The sequence below is a fragment of the Protopterus annectens genome, chromosome 2.part0 (genome assembly GCF_019279795.1).
Source record: "Protopterus annectens isolate FY-2018-M chromosome 2.part0, PAN1.0, whole genome shotgun sequence".
Taxonomy (NCBI): Eukaryota; Metazoa; Chordata; order Ceratodontiformes; family Protopteridae; genus Protopterus; species Protopterus annectens.
Window position 1 is genome coordinate 495,929,469 of NC_056728.1, and position 25,597 is coordinate 495,955,065.

At 39.3% G+C, this 25,597-nt stretch overlaps 1 protein-coding gene across 1 annotated transcript in view; it reads right to left on the reverse strand.

Annotated features, from left to right (window-relative positions):
- Nucleotides 1–25,597, reverse strand: part of FBXL3 (F-box and leucine rich repeat protein 3) — a 522,035-nt gene that overhangs the window by 227,493 nt on the left and 268,945 nt on the right. The gene's annotated exons all lie outside the window — the stretch shown is intronic.

Here is a 25,597-nt window from a genome sequence, read left to right on the forward strand (position 1 = left end):
ATTATTGTTTCATTATGTATAGCGTCAGACATCCACTGTAGGATTTGTTCTGATAGGGGTATGTTCTCTCCAGGGGGTATATAGATGGCGACTATAGTTAGAGTTTTATGATGGTTAGGTTTGCAGTTGGCAATAATGAGTTCAGCTAGGTGAAAGGAGGGGGGAGGGTTAACTGGGGGAGATATGCACAGGAGGTGACAGTACATAATGGCCACACCTCCACCTTTTTTGTGCGTTCTGTCCAGTCACAGAATGTTGTAATGGGGGGAGAAATTCTTTGTCTACATTATGTGGTTTGAGTCACATTTCAGAGAGACTAACTATGTTGGGGGAGTACTGGGCTACCCAGGTGTGAAGGACAATTTGAAATGGATGGATTTGGGGAACCAAAATTCAGACTGGGCCAGAAAGGGACTGGCCACCACTATCACCTTGGCCCTGGATTACTTCACCTTAAACAGAATTCAACAGATTAGCAAGAAGAGAGGGGAAAAAGGCAAAAAGGAATCCCTTATGACACTAGTTGACATTCTCAATGTGCTCTGGTCTGTTGCGATATGGAATCAGGAAGGAATCTGCAACACTTGGTGTCAATGGATGAAGTGAACAAGCCACACACCAGGCAGACAGATTTCTGAAAGTTCTGCTTGGCTGCTGTTATCAGTATGTGCTAACTTAGCTGGTTGGACCATCTTCAGAATGTGGACTGATAAAAGAAACTGACTGTCCAGAGGGTGTTTTTGCATACAGGGCACAAATAGGTTCCACTCTGTTAGTTAATATACCACACATTATCCAGTTTACTATTACAAGGTTGAACGGCACTCCTTCGACTGTACTATAGTCGACAACAGAAGGTCGTAAATGTCGAAGTCAAAAAATCAATCTAGGAACGGTGTTAACATGGGTTAAGGTAGGTGTTCGTATTATTCTGAACTACAAACATCTCCCCTACCTCAACCCATGTTGAAACCCATTCCTAGATTGTTTTTTTGAGTTCGCGATTATCAGTTTCGACCTTCCGTTGTCGACTATACGACAGTCGAAAGAGTGCCGTTCGACCTTGTAATAGTAAACCCATTATCCAACTATTCTGAAATACATTCTGAGAGAAGGCGTGGCAGTAGTGCCTCTGAGGAAAGGTGTACTGTCCTCATTTCCAAACACAATACTTTTTGAATTGAATGACAAATGCCTTTCACTCTCAAGAACAATGCACCAAAGGTCAGCATTCCCAAATGAGAACTAAGCATAAAAGGCTGCCACTAGAAACATGCTATCAAAATAGGGGGACAAACCTGGCTCACAACAGCATCAGTTGTGTAGTTATGAAAGAGATGCATTTGGTGAATGCTCTCACAATAGTTGTCAGGTCAGACAGGATAGTGTGGAGCTGATGGTAACAAGCTCCTATCTGAAAAGGCAGGAAATGACTGAACTGCTTTGCTATCCTGATATGTAGGTAAGCATCCTGGTGGCCCAAATGTCAAACCCAGTCTCCTCTTGATAGGTAAACAATTATTAATTTCTCATATTAACTCTTAGTTTTTGAAAAGCATTCTCCAACTTAGACAAGTATTAGACACTATAGCTTCTGTCTTGGATCTTAACTTTCCGAATGAAAAGCTGTCTGTCTCCATATTAACACATACTGTATGAATTAACATATATATATATATATATATATATATATATATATATATGCATGCACATATACATACATACACACACACACACACACACACACACACACACACACATGCACATACAGACACACATATATGTACATACAAATAGACACACATTTATAAATACGTGTCTATATATATATTATATACCTATATGGCTCTACTTTACAAGCTCGAAGTTTCAAAACTTCAAACTGAAAATGGTTGAGACCATAAGATCAAAGTTTTGAAACTTCAAAATTTTAATAAAAAAAAATTTTTTTTTATGTTTTTGCAGGGGGGGTACACCTCTGCACCCCCCCACAACCCCTGCTAAATAAATATACCAACCCCGAGCTCACATTACAGTGAGGAAAACGGCAAATTTCCCATTCCTCGCTGTATGGCGATCTCCATTCAAAACTTTAAATTTCAAAACTTCGATCTTACATACATACATAACTTTACACACACGCACACACATACACTAAACCAATGGGTAAAAAGGTCACACAAAATGTAAAAACTCATGGGCAGTTAGAAACACTGGTATACCCTTAAAGAGTCAAATGCATATATCCCTTGGGACTCCACTACAGGTTTATTAGACAGTGAAGACCATCTTGGCTGGGTCTTCACTGTAATCTTTACTGAATGGCTCGTCTGTGTGACCTTTTTACCCTTTAATTTGGCTGTTACTTGGGACATTCTGCAGGGACCCTAATGCTTATGGACATCAGGCTTGAATTTTAAGCTCTGTGCTTCTAAAAATAGCAAACAATCCATTTATACTGCACTGACAAGGTTGAAAAAGGCAGAAATATGCATATTTATAGATACTGGAATTTGGCTTTATTGGTTTTTTTAAAGAATAAAGTTATGGGCATTCAGAAGTCATGTACGTGAAGCACTGGTATTTCCTCATTTACATACATCTCAACAGCCTCCACTATAGGAGTTTTAAAGAAAGACACTAACTTGATTGGATCTTTCTTACAGTTTTATGTACGTACGTGTGTGTGTGTGTGTGTGTGTGTGTGTGTGCATGTATATATATATATATATATATATATATATATATATATATATATATATATATATATATATATATATATATATATATATATATATATATAAAATACACACACACACAAATACCCCTAGAGAGAGTGACTGCTGAGACAGAGATTACTCAGTGTTTTTCAACTTGTCAGGAAAGATAAGGAAATCATCTAACTATGGAACAATGTGGACACCCTGTAGTCTGCAATGAGCTATAATCGGAGCTAGACACTTTGTAAACAATCTTGGTGCAGTGGATAATCCAAAGGGCAAGGCACAGAACCGATAATGTGATTCAGACACACAAATTAAGAAAATTCTGAAGTCTGGATAAATACGGATGTGACAATAAGCATTTTTTTTCAAGTCTAGTGTTCTAAGAAGCATGAAACAAACAGAGGAGGTAACAGGTCACGAAGGGGTAACATTTTGAATTTGGTGACTATCACAAACAGTTTTAGAAAACAAAGATCCAAAACTAGTCTCTAAGCATTTTTTTCTTTCTTTGGCACTAGGAACATCCTTGAATAAAACCCCTTCACACCTAGGAAGGAGAAACCGGTTCTATCACTCCTTTTCCTCCCACTATCTGTAACCTTGATGAATGATTTTCAGAATCCAACTGTCTGAAACAATTTGTTGCCAAACAGAAAAATGGAAATTCAGACTTTTGGGTGAGAAAAGGGGCTGCTAGGGTGGGAGTGGGTCACAAGGTCTCTTGAATATTTACACTTGTTGGACTCTCCTTGGTTTTGGAAGATTTGAGACTCCTGTTTGGAACCACCTTGCCATTTCTTCTTAAACATCTGTTTAACTGAATTCTGTTGAGATTGTGTAATTTTTTTTTTTTGCCAAAACTGGATGAGGTAAAAGAGCGTCCATTGGACAATTTGGAAAAGGACAGCTGAAAAAGATGTTCCCTAGATCAGCTTGCCCCTTTCATCACACTTCTTGATCACCTCTGCAGCAGAGGGGCCAAACACGATCTCTACCCAAGGAAGAAATTAAAATCTCATTCTGTACATCATCTGGGGGGGTTCTGAGAATGCAGCCAAGCAAATACACACACTGTAAACAATGAGTTAGTGACCTGCGCAATAGAAGAAACTAATTTAATCACAAGAAGAAACTGTAAAAAAAAAACAAAAAAAACATTCCGCATACCTTCACAATTTGTCAGATTAAACTAAGATATGAGACAGACAATTCAAAATTCTGAAACATCGAAGTTGCAGAAGAATACACTTTTTCCTAAACTTATCAGTAATTTCCTCATCAGAAAGAGAAGGATTTGAATTAAGTGAGTGCTTAGAAGCAGTAGAATCAACTAATGTTACAGCTGCTGGGTCCGGTTTGGGAATAGTTTATAAAAAAAATGAAAGACTAAGAACTTTATATAGCCTATCTGCCTTTCTGCCTTTTTAGGGACAGCTGGTTAACTATCAGGAAAATTGCAGGCAGTAAGACACGCATCTTCTAAAACAGACAGGACATGATGAATGGGTGTAGGTTTTGGAAAATCATTCTGTTAACAACTCATAGTATTTTCTGTTAAAGTTTATAACTCACAGTATTTTCTGAGGGAAGGAGAAAAGTACAGTTTTGTACCTACCATAAATGTAGATGTTCAAGATTTTCATTGGTGTCCATGTCTCGATGGGCCCGAATACCGTCCGGCCCGAGGCTGGCGTCAGTCATGAGTAGTTGATCGACAGTAGAGCGTCCATGAAGTCACAAGAGCATGACAGGGCGTCATATCCTCAGACTCAGTTGCCCCAGATTTCAGAAGGCCAAACAGAAAGGAAGGCCAAAAAAACCAAAAAACAAGCAAAACAAAGCCCAACACCAAAACAAGCCCAACAACAACCACATCACCAAACCACACAGCAGGGTGTCAGGGAAGGTGGGGAAGTGGGACTTGTGTGATCGCAGAACATCTCATCTACATTTATGGTAGGTACAAAGGTACAAAACTGTACTCACATTGCTGCAGTCCTTGCTTATGGGTACCTCATTACTTAAGCAGGGAAAAGAGGTTGGAAAAATAATAGACATAAAGGGGCTGGGCAAATAAAATGTAAAGAAAATGCCCTGTAGCATTGCCCTAGACAATCCATAAAGAGGAAGAAATAGGTAGGTATGTTTAGGAAAGTATGCACTGAACTCCAAGTAGCTGCCATGTCAAATGTATGTACCCCTAGAAAGGCGTAGAAGTAGCAGTAGCCCTAGTGGAATGAGGCCTGATTCAAGCAGGAATCTCCTTACCATGATGGTGGAACAGAGAGAAATGCAAAAACCCAATCCATTTAGAATTAGTTTGTTTTGAAACAGGTTTACTGTGAACCCCAAAAGCAAAAAAACAAAAAAAAACTGCAACTGCTGTCTGACTCCTTGGGTCTGCTCAAATAATAACGTAACTGTCTGTGAATATCAAAATATATAAAAATTTTTCTCCTTTTTTTTGGGGGTTTTTAAAAAATTAGGCAAATGAATAGTTTGGGTTTTAAGGCCACACTAGAAACCACTTTGGTGACATTCCTGGGCTCCTTCATTATGCAAGGTACAATCTGAATGACAGTGTCAGTGCTGTGCAGTGCTAAAACTATACATTTTCCCATACTACTGAATATTCCTCATATGCAATTTGGCATTGGGAAGCACCAAGATGCCATGAACCCTAAGCGAATCCTAAGGCTTGAGCTTGTCAGCCTGGAGCCGCCAGGACCAGAGACATTTGAAAGAAGAAAGAGAGCTTCTTTGTTGTTTGTCCAAAGCCAAGCTATCTGGGAAGTTGTATTCTCAGTCACACCCAGAACACAGATCCTGAGAGGAGGGTACTAGACTGGACTTTGTTTCGCTCACAGAATACCCTAGGCATCTTAACCAACTGGTTGTTGTAAAGTCAGCATCTTGAACTTGAGCATCTTGAACTTTGGAATGTCCAGGTAAATGAACAAGGATAGATAAATCAAGTGTTCCCTTTCTTGTTCCTAGAATTTGGAACTAGAAGCAGGCGAGAATAAAATCCTAGAGCAGAGGAACTGGCTGTATAGCTCCTATTTGAAGAAGATTTGAAGAAGTAAAGAAATTTGTTTTGTGAGCCTCTATCCTTTTGCCGAGCCTGGGCGTCCTTTGAAAGGAGGAAAGGAGGCATTTGCGAGGAGGGTAACTTGGGGTTTATAATTATAATGTCCAATACCCATTTGTCACAGGTGGGCTAAATTTGCTTGAAAAAAGCCAAATTTCCTCAACTAAATGCCCAAAGGAAAGAGAGCAGCAAGAATCTGGCAGCTGAAATCTGGGTGTGGGCCTGTTCCTGAAAGGACTGGCTGGCCCTCTCACCAGCAGATTGGTAAGGACTGCAGCAATGTGAGATGAAGAACATCCTCGGTGTTCTCCTACTGAAAACACTGGGACATTCTAACAGTAGTCTCAGAAAAAGAGAAACCAACACAAGGAGAATCATAAATTGAGCTCTCTTAAAAGTCTGAATCAGAAATCTGTGGACAAAAACCTGAATCCATCCATACACCTTCCTGTTCAGATTTACAATCTTGAATTTCTTCAGGAAAAGAGAAATCCCTTTCTTTTACCAAAGGCTACCTTACAAGAAGGATCAGTAGCCTAAATTAAACCCTAAGCCAGACCCAGTAAACTACTCATATCCAAAGAAATTTGAGGAGGGGTAGATGCATACTTGGTTTTCTGTTTTTTTTTTTTTTTTTTTTTCCTGACAGGAAAAATGGGGCCACCCATGTTACTAATAGCAGCAGCTGCACCAGAAAGGCATCAATAAGAGAAGGAAAGGGAATTCCCATCTGTAATAAACTGTATAACTGACAGGAAAATCTACAAAAAAAAAAAACCTCAATTGTTCTGTAAACAAACCTGAAGTAGGTAAGCAAAGCTCCTCAATGACAAATTCACTAAAACATTAGCCCTGGGACTGTACTGTAAGCAATGAACTTCATCTCATGGTTGAGAATGTCTTAAGAGTAGTTACAGTCCGAGGACTAACAGATCGGGACTAAGGTGGTCGATGAATTTTGCGAACCAGGCTATATCCAGCTGGTCTTAGTTTCACAGGTGGCAAAGATGAAACTGCCAGATCTAGTTTTTTTCAAGTAAGTGAATAACATGTAGTAACTATAATGCAAAGGATTACATACTATGGCCATTACTGCGGTGAAGACTGTAGAAGAACAGAAAAGATAAGACGGTGATAAATAATGGAAATTCTCCCAGCCCAACGCAAACTGCAGAAACCTACTGTGTGAATCATAAACGTGTCAAGTAAGCAACATTTATGTTTATTAACTGCATCCAGCAGCACTAAAGATTGAAGGGTGGCCATGCCAAAACTCACATAATATATGTGAAGGTTGAAGTTGCGTCAATCCAATAAGATGTGATGTCACAGATTACATGGGAATAGGAACAGATGTCTGTAAAATGCCTACTCCTATTCCTGCTTTAGCATCATCTCTATGCCACTAACAGACCTGCTTCTGGTAGGCAAACTAAGGGATTGTTGACCAACTCAAGGCTATGTCCCCTTTTCGACCATGACTGGGACATATCTGACACCAGAGATGTTCACCCAAGCTAAGACAAATTCTGAGAACTTACCTTCTACCAGCACAGCATAAGTGAGTTGCTCGAGACTGCTGTGGGATCTACTAGGTCAAAGCCATCCTGTGTGAGTAGTACATTTCCAGGTGTAGGATTGATGACCAGGGCAAATCTTCGACGACTGCATGTTTTCTTACATATAAGAGATTGAGAAAACTTTAAGGGAGTAGCAGATGAAGGGTCATAAATGTTTTCTATTACAAAAAAAGCTTAAATCCTCTTCTGCAGATATTCAATGATCTCTTTTTCGAGCTGTCTGTTTCTTTAACTCACAAGGAGTTATCTGTACTAGTAAAATAATTATTTTCTCAGAAATTCATAACTGATTGCCCTTATTCTCCACTGCTCTAGCTTCTACTTACATATTTAGGTACTGTATAACTTTATGTCTCCCAGTATGTAAAACATGGTCATCACTGCAGAGACATTTCAACAGTTGCCTATCCTTTTTTTTTCCAGCAACAATACCTAGATTTCTTGCTTCTGATTTCTTGAAGGCTGGTAATAGATGGTCCCATGTTATCAGTACTTCATTTCCAGTGAATCAATGTGGTTCACTGTCTAATAATTCTCATTTACTTCTATATTACAGTGTTTGTACAACCTCAGAATAACAAACTTATCACATTATTGTGCATTTTCATAACCAGCAATAAGACAGACAATGGTTTCTAGTTCTGTACTGCAGAACCTATGACTGCCTGAGGTCTCCCACTTTTCTACAGAGTTTGTAAAACATAATGGATGCAAGTCCACCACCTTGAGCTGTTCTTATTAACCTTTCATCTTCTGGTTTAAATGAATTTCTCTTTAACCAATCAAGTGCTGAATCTTGATCACAGCATGGATGTTATAGCAATTCTCTATTTTTTCAGTTTCCTTCCTAATCAAGCTCTTCATAACTTCTTACTTCGTTTTTCAGGACTTTCTGTTGCTACCCTTTTCTTGTCATTTCTTGGTGGACTTCCACACTTGTTCTTATCCAAAATACCTCTGCTAGTCTGAGCAAGGATGACATTTTTTTATGGTTTAGAACTTTATGACTGGATCTGATTAAGATTCATAGATTAGTACTAGGCTAACTGCCCTTGCGAGCCATTTTAAGCCTAGCCAATTATCCCTTGTGAGACTCAAACTCTGCACCTTGCGTTTGTAAGGCAAACACCTTAGCCATTAGGCCACTCTCCCAAATCCAAGATGACAGCAAATATGTATATAGTTCCATGACTGTAGACTTACACAATACATTTTCAAAGAGGCTCATACCTCCCCTTCAGATGGATGGCTATATAATCTTGCCATACACTTTTTTATATCATTTGATAAGCAAACATCGGTTTTCCTGATTTCATGTTCAACTAATCCAATGCTTCTTTCTGGTCAAGCCAATCATGCCAGAACTTTAAGACGAAGCAGGAATAACAGGCTTATTTATAGCTTGAACGTTATTCTTACCTGTCAAGGTAGTTTTCAATACTAATTTTAGTTTTCTGAAATAGTCCTCGTTGCACTTGTTCCTGTTGTACTGCCGATTTCTGCAGTTCTTTCTGTTTCAGTTCTTTTCCTATTTCAGTGTGACATTTTTTCAAAGCTAGAGTTTTCCTGCCTTAAAAAATGCTTTTGCACACTTCCAAGGCCAAACGCATCATTTTTATATGACCTGAAAACGTGTTGACTATTTGTAGCTGCACTTTCAGTTGCTTGTCAGTTGAAGTATGCAGTTCTAGAGCATCCACAAAAAGTAGGCGAAATGTCATTTGGCAAAAGTTGTTTTCTGAAAATCAAAAGTGTAGTTATTGCCTAGCTTGTTAAGTAAACAGCTTGATAGATTAAGGGCAAGGCAAGGCAAAATGGCAGTCATGACAATCACATTGAGATATCCCCTCTTTGGATTTTTATACCTGGGAGAGTAATTTCCTTTTTTTCAGAATTCATTCATAATATAGACATTTGCTATTCTTTTGTACTGATTGTTATACATTTTATCGATTTGTGATTTATCAATATGTGGATGTAAAATACTGTAAAACACTTTGTTATAATCAATTCCTAAAATACTTAATATCTCTTTAGATCCTATTACGGCTTTGTTTAGTAATAAGTGATCCTTGGTTCACATGACTTGCTTTTATCTTTCTGTTCTATTGCCACAATTGAATTTTTTTAATCTAAATAACTGTAAATTCTGTCTGCATTGTTTCTAGTATAAGGTTTAAATTTGTTGTTGGAAGGCAAGTAATTTGTTGACAGCTGTAGGGTGGCTTAGAAACTAGACTTGAAGTTTAATGTTGAGTATATTTTTTTCCTGTAGTTAACTAGGATGGTATCAGTTCAAGACGTGCGCAGCAGTCACTTTTACTCAAGGCTAAATCACTATGCAAAGATTTTAATAACTTTAGGCAAAGATGTACAGTGTCCACACCTAATGTTTCCATTTATGAGCCTTTCTTAAATTTGTCTCAGTTTCACAGACTGGCACTTCATTCCATTTCACATCTTCAAGGTTAGCATTTTGTGCTGCTTCTTCATTCCATAGCCTTTATGTTAGCCTTTGTTATTTACTGCTTCTACCTACTCCACCTAGTTAGTATCTTTATTATGTTTAACAGGATAGCCATAGACACTTTCCTGTTCTCAATGATGCTACTTTTTTTTTTCTTTAAAAACCAAAACAATTCTCCAGGGTGATAAGAAAAGTACAGTTTTGTACCTACCATAAATGTAGATGTTAGAGTGCTCATACAGCTGCAGTCATAACAGATGGGTTATCCTGCCGTCAGGCGGGTCCTCGGTCGGCCGAATTCCAAAGTCTAGGTCCGGCGTCGGTTGTCGTCGCTTCCTCCCTGACGTCAGTGCGGCAGGGGTATAAAAGAGGCAGCCGACGCCATTTTCTTCAGTTTTTCTTGCCCCAGATGTCAGGTGCCCCCAGAAGGAAGGCAAACATAATGTTATGCAAAAATGCAATGTTGCTAAATCAAAAACAGTAGTTGCAAGCAAATATACCATAAAAGAATACCCCAAAAGGTTATATGAAAAGGGTTTGTCATAAGGCCTGTCCTAAGAGGGGTTGGAGGGAGGGAAACCTGGACTGCAGCTGTATGAGCACTCAAACATCTACATTTATGGTAGGTACAAAACTGTACTATGGTCATCGTGCATACAGCTGCAGTCATAACAGATGGGAAGAATCCCAAAGCTAAGTAAGGGTGGTAGGCACTAAGTGGAACTAGGAGGGGCTAGGATGCCCTGCAGGACTGCTGTGGCAAAGCCCGCTCTAGATTTAGAGTATAGTGGGAGGTGATAGTGCTTGGAGAAAGTGTGCACTGAACTCCAGGTGGCTGCTTCCAAAATATCCTTGGTAGGGACCCCCCTGAGAAAGGCTGCAGAGGTAGCTGAGGCTCTGGTGGAGTGGGATCTGATGCATGCAGGCACAGTTTTTCTATGAAATGAGTAACAAAAGCATATGCAGTGGGCTATCCATTTTGAAATTGTCTGTTTGGAAATAGCCTTTCCTTGACCACCTGCAGCATAGGACACAAAGAGTTGCTCAGATTTCCTGAATGGCTTTGTCCTGTCCAAATAATAACGAAGTTGTCTGTGAATGTCCAAGGAATGTAGTAGTCTTTCCCCTTTGTTTTGTGGATTAGGGTAAAAGGTAGGTAAGTGGATAGTCTGATTCAAAGCTACACTGGATACTACCTTTGGCATAAAGGTAGGGTTGGTTCGTAAGGAAACTCTATCCTGATGGAAAATGATGAATGGTTGCACAGCCATGAGGGCCTGTAGCTCCGAAACCCTACGAGCTGAGGTGATAGCCAGAAGAAAGGCTGTTTTCCATGACAAGTACTGTAACTCTGATGAAGAAGCTGGCTCGAAGGGAGGAAGGGTCAGCTTTTCCAATATGAAGTTGAGGTCCCAAGCAGGGACTGGTAGTTTCCGTGGGGGTTTTATATTCTTTGCTCCTCTGAGGAACTGCCTTAAGAGAGGATGAGAGGATGAGAGAATAAAAGAGGATCTGTGTTGTATTGTGCAGAAATGGCTGAAGCGTGGATCTTGATGGAGGAGAAGGAAAGTCCATTGTTTAACATCTCAACTAGGTACTGTAAAATTTGAGGTATATTTATTACCCAAGGATTCTGTCGCTTCTTTTGATTCCAGGCACAAAATCGTTTCCATTTTGCGAAGTAGGCCTTTCTAGTAGAAGGTCTTCTGGCCTCCAAGATGACATCCCGCACCTCCTTGGAGAGGAGAAACTGTCGGGAAATCAAGGAATTCTCCATGCAGCTAGATTTAGAGTTTTGAGATGGCTGTGAAGAGTTTTGTAGTTGTGCTGGGACAACAGAAGAGGGACTAGAGGTAGGATCCATGGTGGGGAATGTCTCAGGCTCTTGAGGAGCGGATACCAGTGTTGCCTTGGCCAGTCTGGAGCAATGAGAATCATTTTCAGCCTCTCTGCTCTGGCTTCTAATAGAACCTTGGGCAGCAGAGGAAGAGGCGGGAAGGCATAGACTGTCAATGTTGCCCAATTGAAGGAAAGTGCGTCCACTTTCCAGGCCTGTGGATGATAGGTCCTTGAACAAAACTTTTTCAACTGGCAATTTCTGTGGGTAGCAAAGAGATCTATGTCTGGCTGTCCCCATGCCTGAGTTATCTTTGTGAAAATTTGAGGATGCAACTTCCATTTGTGTGGATCTGTCATATTTCTGCTTAGATTGTCTGCCAGTGTGTTTTCCTTCCCTGGCAGGTATTGTGTCTGTAGTTGAATTTTCAATTTCAGTGCTGTGTTCCATAGGGTCATGGCTTGCCTGCACAGGGGGTATGAATGAGTTCCCCCGTTTGTTTATGTACCACATCACTGTGGTGTTGTCTGTCCTTTTCAATAGCTGGCCTGGATGCAGTAGGTCTTTGAAGGTCATAATAGCCTTTTGCACGGCTAGCATTTCCTTTTGGTTGATGTGAAGAAGCTTCTCTTTTCGTGCCCATTTTCCCTGAATGCACTGAGCTGTCATGTGTGCTCCCCAGGCGTAGTCTGAGGCATCTGTTGTGATGATTTGAGTTGCTTGAGGTACACAGAAAGGAAGACCTGTGTTTCTTTGACAAGCTTGAGCCCACCACATAAATTCCTTTTGAAGGCATGGAATGAGTGGAATAATTGCTTCCAAGCTGTGGCTGTGTTGAGACCATAAGTTTTTTAGGTACCATTGACGTTTCCTCATATGCAGCTTTGCACATGGGATTAGTAGGATGCAAGATGCCATGAATCCCAGAGCCTGCAAAACTTTCCTTGCAGTTAGCTTGGTGTAAGTTGCCATTTTTCTGAAGTATTGAGACAGTTGTCCTTGCTTGTCTGGCGTGAGGTAGGCCATCTGGGTGGTTGTATCCAAGCTGGCACCCAGGAAAATTATTTGTTGAGAGGGTATTAGTTTTGATTTCTTTTTGTTGACTGTGTATCCCAGGAAGTTCAACAGTTTTATAACAAACGCCAGGTGCTGCAGTAGTATGTCCTTGCTGTCCGCTTGGATCAGGCAGTCGTCCAGATATGGGTAGATTTGTATCCCTTGTAGTCTGCAGAAGGCGATTACTGATGCCAGGCATTTCGTAAAAACTCTGGGCGCAGTAGATAAGCCAAAGGGCAATGCAGAGAATTGGTAATGGGTTGAACCTGCAAGAAATCTGAGGTATTGTCTGCAATCTTGTCTGATAGGGACATGCAGGTATGCCTCCTTGAGGTCCAATGTTACCAGCCAAGACTCCTTGCCCAGCATGGGAAGAAGCTGCTGTAATGTGAGCATCTTGAATTTTGGCACCTGTAGATATGTGTTTAGGATGGATAGGTCTAAGATAGGTCTCCAATCTTTGTCTTTCCTTGGTACCAGGAATAGTCTGGAATAAAACCCTTGACCTTGTTCTTTTACAGGTACCTCTTGAATTACTTTCATGTCCATGAGAGCTGAAATTTGTTTTTGTGCCTCTGCCTTTTGATTTTGTGGCAGGTTTGGTATGTCTCTCATTTTTGGAAGGGTGTGAAAGTGGAACCTGTAGCCTCTGTCTATAATGTCCAAAATCCATTTTTCTTTTGTAACAATATGCCAATTTTTTGAGAATAATGTCAGTTTTACGCCCAAAGGTGCTGCCATTAAAGCTTTGCTTGGCAGATGTAGGGGGAAGTCATTGTGTCTGTTTTCTAAAAGACTGTGATCTATCTTCTCCACCTCTTGGGGTTGGTGCTTACCACTGTCTGGCTCTGAAAGATCCTTGAGGTTGCCCTCTACCCCTTGGACGCCTGTATCTGCCCCTTTGAGGTCTGTCCGTGGCTGGAAAGGACCAATTTTTTGAAGGCCAGTTTCTGCTGAAACGTGGAGGCTGTACCTGCAGGAAATCTTTCACTGTTTGCATTGATTTCGCTTTTTCCTCCATTTTCTTTAGCACCTCCTCTGCTTTAACACCAAACAATACATTTTTTTAAAGAGGTGCATCTAATAAGTTAGCTTTGACATGATCTGGTAAGGTTTGCTCTTTGAGCCAAGCATGCCTACGTATAACAGACCCCGTAACAGCAGCTTTACATGAGGCCTCTAAAGCATCAAAACCACACTGCAAGGTATATTTACCCACTTGCTCTGCACCATGCAACAAATCCTGCAACTCTTTTAAATCTGGTTGTTCTGGTTGTGTCATCTTGTTTTTCAGCTGAGATATCAAAAACTGTTGATACTTTAACATATGGAACTGACAGTTTAATGCCCTCATGGTTAAAGTGGCCGAGGTGTACACCTTTTCCCCCACCTTTCTAAAGATCTGGAATCTCTCTCTGAAGGTAATGGGTTTTTAGCAGTAGAGGCCTTAATTCCCTTGGGACCCTGTGAAATAGTTTCTGGGTCAGCAGTATGGCTTTTATATAGGAACTGGTGAGAATCAGGAACCCGGTAATACCTGTCTGGTTTAACAGGAGCTGGAGGCAAAGAATCAGGATTAAGGCTGACTTTTGTGTACACATCATCCAATATATCTAAAACAGGAGGGATAGCCAGAGGCCTATGCTGGGGAGCAGAAGAAATTCCCTGAGCCTTTTCTTGGAATCTGAGTAATCTTGACCTTCCCAGTGAAAGTGTTCCCTCAATGTATGCAGGGTTTCCCCAAAAGAGAAGTCCTCAGGGGGAGACGAGGAATAGACTCCTCTGCATCAGAGTCTTGAATGGAGAATAGGCACAATCCTGGTCCTCAGATAGTTCTGAGGTAATAGAAGCTTGATCTGAGGAAGGGTAGTCTTCCTCTAATCTGGGCCTTTTGTCAGAGGGGGGTTGAGAACCCCTGATAAGAGTAAGCAAATCCTCAGCCATTTTAAGCATCTGTTTTTTAGGCATGGTGCCTTGAGAGGGTGTCTGAGGAACCTGTTTTTTGGTTTTCATGGCTGTTTTAGATTTAGTGAAGGCTTTAATAGAGAAGGAGGAAGGCCTGAAGACCCCTTGAGAAATGGCAGGCCTGTCTAAATTCTGAGTGTCCCCGCCAGAAGTGGCGTCGGTATCTGTAGTAGGAATGGGGGCCGAGGAGCCTGCGACCTCGGGTACTGAAGACACCGGTAATGCATTGTCATCGGTACTCAGGAACTGCGTAGGTGCTTCGCTGAGTACCGGAGAACCGGTAGTCGGCCTTAGAGTGGTATTAGTAGGTGGTGCGGACCTTGTATGTCGATCCTTATCTTTGCGATTTTTGCTCAAAACTGGAGTCGGAGTATCCGATGACATAATATAATAAAATTTTTTGCCAAAAAAGTGAAGGGTGAACTCCGCCCGATGCTTAATAGTGCGTTTGTTGAATCTAGCACAAAAACGGCAGGTCGAGACGTCGTGGTCTGGGCCTAAGCAAGGTATACAGTAAGAGTGGAAATCCTTATGCGGTATTTGCTTCCCTCATGAAATGCAATTATTAACTTTGTCTGACATCGGTCTGAGGCAAGAAAAGTTTCCCCAACGGGGTACTTAGCTTTCAAGAAGACTTCGGCAGAAATACTTTCGTAAATCCCAGGAGCTGGCCGACCGGCACTTGCGAACTGCTTCTGCTTCGGGCACCGCGCGGCAAGAAAGACTGGAGAAAATGGTGTCGGCTGCCTCTTTTATACCCCTGCCGCACTGACGTCAGGGAGGAAGCGACGACAACCGACGCCGGACCTAGACTTTGGAATTCGGCCGACCGAGGACCCGCCTGACAGCAGGATAACCCATCTGTTATGACTGCAGCTGTATGCACGATGAACATCACTAGTAACCAACAAAAAGCACCCAGTGGCCATCAATGAAAAAACTCCTTTATTAACGAACAATAGAATATAACCTCCAAAATTAGTTAAGCGCTTTCATCATAGTATAATGCCATCATCAGAACAGGTTAAACAGTTAATATCCATTAAAATGCACAATTTATATATTCCAGCTGATTCATAATTAATTAATCAATTAAAAGTTAAAAAAAAACAGTGCAAAAGTTCATGAAACAATCTGTTCAAATTTGTATATGAAATGTAAAATATTAAATCCTGGAATGATACAAAATATAAAACTCCATGAACAAAGAATATTAAAAATAAATAAAATCCACAAGCATATGGAAACTGTTCAAAAATAAAAACAATATATTGTAGTTAACAAAATGTTAGTTTAAATGTGGAAATACGTGCAAGAATGTTACAAAAACAAATCAAAAGAATATAATCCTGTGTTCAACACAGAATTCTTAATAAATGTTCTGTCTTTAAGGGCTGGTACTATAGAGACATTGTCATTAATACCTGGGGGGAAATTGGCGGCAAGTCTAAGTTGCCATATTAATTCCTTTTTGCTTAGTCGATTCTTCCAACCCCCCCCCAGGTTCAATGTCTACACTATCTATTATACCAAATTTAAAACCTTGGAAGTTTTCACAGTTTAATGAATGCCTATAAAGGGCATTAGTTTCCTTTTTATTTTTTAGGTCGCATAAATGCTCATAGATCCTACATCTAAAAGATCTTTCCATTTTCCCTACATAGTAAGCCGGACAAGAATCACAGATTGCTAAATATACAAGCCTCTGGGTTTTACAATTACCACTTCTAGAAATAATGTTAGTCTTCGATTTGTCCCCCAGTTTAATAGCAGTTTCCTTGACAATATAACTGCACTGTGGACAACAACCACAACATGTAGTCCCTTTTCCATAACCTTGATAGGTATTTCTCCCAACTTTATGAGGTTCATTCTCACTTTATTAATAAAAAAGGTTGGTTACCCACCTTATTGCAAATGTCATGATTAGTTTTAAAAATGCTCCAATTTTTGTGTGGAATAGTCTTAAGCTTTTTAGAAAATATACTATATTGTATAGTACATGCCTGAGTATATGGCACCGGTTCAACAGTGGATTTAGAGTGACCCATGTAAGATTTTAATGAGTACCCAGCCCCTAACAACGGTTTGTACGTCTTACCCCATTCCTGGTAAACTGTGTCCAAAATTGTCTCAACTATGTCCTTGGGGTATCCCCTTTGCATAAACATATTTAATAAGGTACCAAATTCCTTTTGAACATCACCCAGTTCAGGGGACATTCGAGTAATCCGTATGGCTTGAACTTTAATAATACTTTGCTTTTGCGTGAAAGGGTGGTGGCTAAAGAAATGGAGGTAAGAGTTACAAAAAGTGCTCTTACGAAAAACCTTTTCTAAAAACCTTAAGACTATTCTACACAAAAATTGGAGCATTTTTAAAACTAATCATGATATTTACAATAAGGTGAGTAACCAACCTTTTTTATTAATAAAGTGGGAATGAACCTCAAAAAGTTGGTAGAAATACCTATCAAGGCTATGGAAAATAATAAAGGGATTACACATTGTGATTGTTGTCCAGAGTGCAGTTATACTGTTAAGGAAACTGCTATTAAACTGGGGGACAAATCAAGGACTAACATTATTTTTAGAAGTGATAATTGTAAAACCCAGAGGCTTGTATATTTAGCAATCTGTGATTCTTGTCCGGCTTACTATGTAGGGAAAATGGAAAGATCTTTTAGATGTAGGATCTATGAGCATTTATACGACCTAAAAAATAAAAAGGAAACTAATGCCCTTTATAGGCATTCATTGAACTGTGAAACCTTCCAAGGTTTTAAATTTGGTATAATAGATAGTGTAGACATTGAACCGGGGGGGGGTTTGGAAGAATTGACTAAGCAAAAAGGAATTAATATGGCAACTCAGACTTGCCGCCAATTTCCCCCCAGGTATTAATGACAATGTCTCTATATTACCAGTCCTTAAAGACAGAACATTTATTAAGAAGTGTTGTTCTGTGTTGAACACAGGATTATATTCTTGATTTGTTTTTGTAACATTCTTGCATGTATTTCCACATTTAAACTAACATTTTGTTAACTACTATATATATTTTATTTTTGAACAAATCAATTTCCATATGTTTGTGGGTTTTATTTATTTTTAATATTCTTTATTCATGGAATTTTATATTTTGTATCATTCTAGGATTTAATATTTTACATTTCATATACAAATTTGAACAGATTGTTTCAAGAAATTTTGCACTTTTTTAACTTTTAATTGATCAATTAATTATGAATCAGCTGGAATATATAAATTGTGCATTTGAGGGATATTAACTATTTAACCTGTTCTGATGAAGTCATTATACTATGATGAAAGCGCTTAATTTTGGAGGTTATACTCTATTGTTCGTTAATAAATTCGTTTTTCATTGATGGCCACTGGGTGCTTTTTGTTTTTTTTTCTTTCCTAACTCCCTGTATTTTTCATTTGGGGGGTGTGGGGGTCACTAATGAAATGCTCGTTTCCTGCTTGGACTGTCTCTTTATATTTCTCTGTACAATGCCAACTTTTTTCCTGCTTGCACTGCACTATTTGTAGTTTATTATTGGAGAACATAAACCCTTAACTGTTTTAGTACTGATTATGGTTTATTCCCTTTTCTAGCTCTAGTAATAGTACCTCTGGTCTTAGCTGCTGCACAGTTCTTACCAATCAAGGTATCCATGGTGGCACTCCACTTGTTCCCTTCTTTTTCTTAATTTGGCATTTTGTGATAGTACTTTTATCTTTTACTAGTTTAACTGCACAACACTGTATTCTATATATTTCTATTAGATCATACGGATATCTCTTAATGGTCTCAAATTACTGCATTCACTGGTTTAGTCTACTGCGTCTTATAGGTTTTATGTAGGGTCTCTCTTTCTCATCCGTTGTAATACATCTATCCATTTTGACCAGATCAAGCAGATTTTCCTTCTTGGGTATGAACATCCTCTTTGTTCCACTTCTTGCACCTAATCCTGCCAATGACCTGTTCACCTGATGAAGATTCCAAAACAATTTACTTGGGTTTGGATACTGTCTGAATCACAGTCTCCACAATTAAGCACTTCACTTCTTAGATGGTCTCTTTTCTCAGTTTTAATTTACTACCTTTCTATGCCACTAAACTGTTTGCTTTTCAATAACTTTCACTTTTGTGTTGCTAGCCTCTTTTTTTTGTAAAGTTCGCTATGTCCAGATGCTTTTGTGTATATGTCATATGCAAACAGTTTTTAAGCTACAGTCACTTTATTGGCTAACACAGCTTGCTTTTCCACATGAACACTGCTTTTCCAATTTCACGCTTCTTCGTGAATTTAAATAGCCTATGTTTTCTGTTATTTTTCTTATAGCACTTCAAAGTTTGGATCATTTTTTCGGGAGAAATTATTTCTTTATTTACATAATGCCCTGCTTTGATTGCTCTACTTGTTTGTTTGTGTCTTTCGGCTTTTCCCGGTTAGGGGTCACCACAGCGAAACTCCGGTCCGCTAATGACTGGTAGTTGATTTTTACGTGCCGAGTTACCAGCCCTGATGCACAACCTTCAACGAAGGTACGCCCATTCACGCATGAATCCATGCAGAAGACGCTTTAGCTGAGAATTGAACTGGACAGCGTCTTACTGTGAGGCGACAATGCTACCGCAGCACCACCACTAATGAACTTAAACTTATCTGTAGCCTTTGACAGTTTTTCTAGTACAAGCATCTTTCCCTCCCTTCAACTTCTTTCTTACTCTTGCTATATATATATATATATATATATATATATATATATATATATATATATATATATATATATTATTGTGCAGAAATTCTTACTTGGCCAATTTAAATTTTTCTTTTTGGTGTGAGGATTACTAATTTTGTCTAATACTGGGTGGAACTTCCAGCATGGCCTAACCCTGAGGTGGGAATTTTTCCAGGAAAGGGTACTTTTTATCATGGGACCTCTGCACCCAGTCTTCTGTATTATTGCTTAGCATGTCTTTTTTTAATTATTTGTGTGTGCATGTGTGTGCACATGTGTGTATGTATGCAAGTGTAAATAATACAATATAATGCATTTATCACTACTGTCTTGGAAAGACTTTGCAAAAACAGGGTCCATCATATGAAGGTAGTCACCAAAGCCTGAGGATGAACTCATTTCAAGTAAATTATCCTCGTCTTTTCTTTCTGATTTCAACTCTCTATCCAGACTCCTCATCTCTCCTGTAAGGACTGCCTTAAAGCTCCTAATCCTTAAAGCAAATACTGAAAACATCTTTTAAGCACTTCATCACTGAAGAAGGAAGCCCTGACCAGACTAACCTGCTCATAGATGCTGGTAACCACAGTCCTAGGCACAGCAATATGCTACAGTAAAGGTGCAGTAAACCACCACAAACCCCAAAGATGACATAGGATTAAGGGCCAGACTGTCATTTCAAAGTTGGGAAAGGTGGAAAACTCTTTCAGGGTGGTTTATATAATGGCCAGTCATTAAAGGTGCAGAACTCATTACCATGATGCCTCCCAGCAGCAAAATGTTATCCTTGATAGCGGGTTCAAGAATAGCGCAATGAAAGTCTGTGTCTGGAAAGGAAGGCTCAACATATTCATATGCATGTCTGTACAGAAGAATGGAAAGTTACAGATTTCAGGAGAGCGAGTGCCTCAACCAAGATCATCTCAATCTGATTATCATCTGAGCTAGCAAGGAAAGAAAACAAGAAGAAATGAGCCATACCTCTCACACCTGCAGCCACTGAAAATAGGTACAGAGGCTCTTGAAAAGTAGGTACATCAAGCCAAAAACCTTGGTAACTAATTAGCATAAAATTTGAGCACCAAATAGCACATAAATCTCCCCACTTCCAGTAAGAATGTGGGATACTACTCAAACATACGTTATGAAAACTGAGTGATAAAAATGATGTGAAAATATACACATTATTAAAGATACCACGTAAAATCTGTATACTTTAATGAAGAATATTGCAAAAATCTCCACACAAAGCCATTTATTTTTAATTCTTAAAATGAGAGACCCAAGATGAGTCCTCTCTTTCTTTAAATTATTGGAGTCACTAATATGTTGGTCATGTAATGTGGTTTCCCAGAGTACTAAACAGGTTCAAAATCTTGTGTGATGGGGAGATTCAGATAATTGTATGAAGGGAAAGTGAAGTCTGAAACAAAGATATTCCTCCAAAAACAGATACATGCGGTGTAAATCAGATGTGAAATTAGTTCCACATCTCCAAGACAGGTACCATCGACAGGTGAGAGTTGAACTAAATGATTACATAGAAAAATTTGGGGGTTCAGGAATCATTCATGCTCCTTAACACAGATACATAACCAAAGCACAGAAGTTTGAAATTTAAATTTGAAGAAACAGCTACATAAAAAGGGCATACAAATATTGCCCCAAATGCCCCATCCACTGAAATGGTGCCTCATAAGTTAAGACCATGCTTCTTCTCCCCTTCATTTCAGAAAAAAAAGACATATTCCAACTCAGATGTGCAGTTATCTGAAACACTACATCAATTTAATTCTACCAGCTTAAATTGGGGACTTTCAGAATTACGACAAGATAAAGATAATGGCTGATATCATACCTCTCAGCTGTACCCAATTCCTCTGTATTTACCAGTTTTGAGACCAAAATAATGGGGTGACACGAATTTCCATGTGGCCCCGTCAATTCCCGATTTTTTTATTTTTATTTATAATTTTAAGTTATGGATGAAGTCATCAGACATCACCGCAATGTCATTGTTTACATTAAAAACTGACTGCTTTTCTTGTTATTTAGGTAACTAAAAGGCAGTAGACATTTAAGAGAACAGTGCTGACAATTTAACCTGAACTGCAGCAGCTTTCTGATGACAGCCACTGCAATTACATCACAAGATCGCACCATGTTAAAACTTTGAAAATAAGTCTGTTTTAAATGCATGATGTGAGGAGATGCTGTGTAAGCCAAGATATAATCACTTGGCTTACTTATTCTACACTGCTCGGTGACTAAAATTACATGAAATTAAAGGAGATGGACAATCTGTATCATGATCTCTTCTAGGTATAGTTGTTACCCTGCCATGAAAATGCAGAAAGTGGCAAACTATTCTGCACACTGCAGTGCTCAGCACAGTTGCACACGTTTGTATTCTAAGCTCTTGGATTGCCTGGAAACTTAAAAAAAAAAAGTTTCTTACAGATCTTTGTGAAAAATATGAGTGTGTGTGTGTGTGTGTGTGTGTGTGTGTGTGTGTGTGTGTGTGTGTGTATACACGTGTGTTCTAAACAATGATGTAGGGCAATGATGGTGAGCCTATGACATGCATATCAAAAGTGACACGCCACGACTTTTGGGTGACGCACCAGTGTTCAACCATACCAGAGTTACCAAGGAAACTAAATGAACAAAAATACAAGAAATATGTAAAGTTGGGAGGGTGGCCTAATGGTTAAGGTGTTTGCCTTACAGACACAAGGTACAGGGTTTGAACCTCACAGGGGATGATTAGCTAGGCTTAAAATGTCTCGCAAGGGCAGTTAGCCTAGTACTAATCTATGAATCTATCCTGCACTTATCTATTAAAACTCAGCAACAAAAAATTCATTAATTGATGTTAATCAGATCAAATCTGGTGTTTTACATATTTTTTTTTCAGTTCAATTCAAAATTACTACTAAAAGTAGGGTAATTTTTTGGTGCACTATTTAAGCCCAATTATCAGTGTGCATATTGTTTTTTCTATTTTAAGTCACTGATTCACTGATTTTTCTTTTACTTTTATAATGCACAGCAGCACCCGACTCTACTGTATTTTTTAAACAAATGAATACGTAAAGAATTGTTTCTATTTTGTTCGGGGGGGGGGAGGCATGCCAGCAGTGTCAAGATAGGTATTTTCCAAATGTTTAACACGCAGAGCCCAAAAGGTGCGCCATCACTGCTGTACGGACAAGTTCAGTGTGCCTGTTTTCATGACAGTAATCTGTATGTGTATCCTTTAACCTGTCCAAAACAAGTACACAGCAGAAGATGTGGTTAAGGCATATGCGGCATACGGCTAGTTATCTAAAATATTTTAACTTGAATAAAACTTGAAATCTTTTAAAAATGAAAATGGTACAAGGTACAACTCAAATGCAGTTCTACCATGGTTAAATTACAGCCAATGTGTCAGTGAAATAATACATTCTGTTTTGTTATAAGACTAGCAAGGAAATGGGTCATAGTGCAGTAGAATTACAATAGCTGGGGCGTAGGGGAGGCAGTTTGAGAGGGGTGGTCCACCCTGGGCGCCACTTTTAAAACAGGCGTTTTTCTTTAAGAACAGTCCTGTAGCAGTAGCATCATATCCTGTTCTTCTGGTCCGTCACGCGGGCAATTATAATTTTAAATACAGCAACCTGTGCTCAAATTTTGTGCAAGAGACTGCTTCTATCATTTAAGGGGGATTTGTACAGCAACAAGTGTTTTATTTTGCTAATGCTTCCTATTCCAAGTAAGGGATTGGTTTAATTTGTACAGCAACGAGTGTTTTATTTTGCTGATACAAGTGTTCAATGAGTGTTTTATTTTGCTGACGCTTCATGTTCCAAGTAAAAAACAATGAGCGTTTTATTTTGCTGATACCAGTGTTCAGTGTGTGTGTGCTATTTTGCTGATAAGAGTGTTTAGTGTGGGTGCGTTATTTTGCTGATACGAATATTCAGTGTGTGTGCATGTTGCTGTGCTGATACGAGTGTTCAGTGTGTGTGTGTGTGTGTGTGTGTGTGTGTGTGTGTGTGTGTGTGTGTGCATGTGTGTAAAAGGGTCTATATTACAACCTCAACACTACAGTTTGTCAAACACCAAGACATCGACACGGAAACAGCTAAATCCTAAAAGCACGAAAGGCCAATTCTGCAAATTTTTTCACAGGGAAAAAATTTGCTTGGCCGACCAAAAGCAAAACAAACTTTCAAACCCTAATCAAGTGGGGAGCCTGTGCCCCCCACACCCCCCCTAACTAAATATACCAACTCCGAGATCGCTCTACATCGGAGAAAAGGGCAAATTCCCGATAAAGGCCAAGCAAATTTTTTCCCTGTGAAAAAATTTGCGGAAATGGGCGTTCGTGCTTTTAAGATTTCACCGTTTCCGTATCTACATCTTGGTGTTCGACAAAGTGTAGTTTCGAGGTTCTAATATATAGACCCGTGTAAAATGCCCAGTCTGGTATACCCTTGTGGTTAGTGTTACTCAGGCTCAAACCCTGTACCTTAGGTACAAGGAACAACAGCCTGAATTCTTTACCCATACCAGCACTTGTGATCCAAGGAGTTGAGTCCATACCTCTCAACTGTACAGATTTTCACAGAATGTCTGGAATGTTTGGCTTATACTTTGGGTATGTTCCTCTTAAAATTTGTGTTTTTCTGGCAAATCAGTGAGAAGTGAATTTACTAAACAATGATTGAAATGTCTTCCCATCTTTCAGGAAATGCATGGTAACACAAAAATTTTATTTTAGCAACTTTCTAAGAATATACAAACAATGTTTAAAATGTGTCCTTGGTTTTGGGCCTTTGTCCCCCCAACAATAAATTTTGGCTTCTTCCAGACTTTTTGTGCTGCAAAGTTGAAAGAGAGTGGAGTGTCAAGTGATTTTACATGGAGCTGAGAGCTTCAGGGGAAGAGAAGTTTAGTGCTGCTTATGCCAAGTCTGTATGCATTGTTAGTAGCACAACAGGTAGTATACTTGCTTTTGATGCAGACGGCTATGGGTTCTACTCCCACAGTATGTGGATGGATTGCTGATACTATGCTGTGAAGTACTTGGATTTGGATTTCATTTAAAACTTTTAATCATTGTAGAAGTAAAGCATAAAGCAGTATGCACATTACAGTGTTTAAGGTAAATGGGGAGAAATAGCCAAGTAAGGGGACACTGGAATGGCTGCAGGGGGGAGGGCTGTGTATGGGGGGCCTCATTTGACAGAATTTGTGAGGGGGGGTAGGAAGCAAACTCACAGACAGCCTTGGGTGGCACAACCTCTAGCTACGCCACTTAGTGTATATATGGCACACTGTGCTTTTTTGGCCATGTTCTGCATCCACTTGTACATTGACTAGAACTGTTCAGTCTTGTGTGCAGTGTCCTGATAAGCAGTTGCAAATTTTCCTTACAAGTTTATTTTGTTATATGTAGATTTTGTTTGCTTCAGCAGTTATGAATCTGGATTATGTACCAAAGGTTGTAAAGTGAGTTTTAATCACAGTATAGACTGAAATGCTTTCTTTTAATAGTATTTCACCCTTCTGTCACTTGACAATAGGGTAGGAAGACAGATTATAAAACAATTTGCAAATTCACCCCACTATTCTAATTCTGTTACTAGAATATAACGTAGACTATGGCCATGGTCCTCCAAACCTGTCTAGTCTCCTCCTGTATACACAAAGCCTATACCACAAAATAAACCAGGTAAGCACTTTTCTGTCTCAGCATCACTTTGATGTTGTGGCCATAACAGTTTTGGATCAAAAAGTACAACCAACACTTACATCATTTGTTTCCACAACTTATTCTATACCTGGACAAATACATGGCACTGAGTTTTGTCTTTTTCAACATGAATAAGCAAGTGCATGTGTGAGTATGCTTAATATACATGAGCAGTTTGTAGCATATGCAGCTAATATGGTACATGACGATAAATGACATGTACATGGGGTGCAATATAAGAAAATCTACATGACCTTTCTTCAGGTGAACAGAACTAATTAAAGTAGAGGTTTAAAAGTGTTGCTAGTTATCAGAAAAAGTGCTGTTAGTTATTAGGCAAGTCAGCTTTTACACAAATCTGCCTCTCGCATTTTGTGT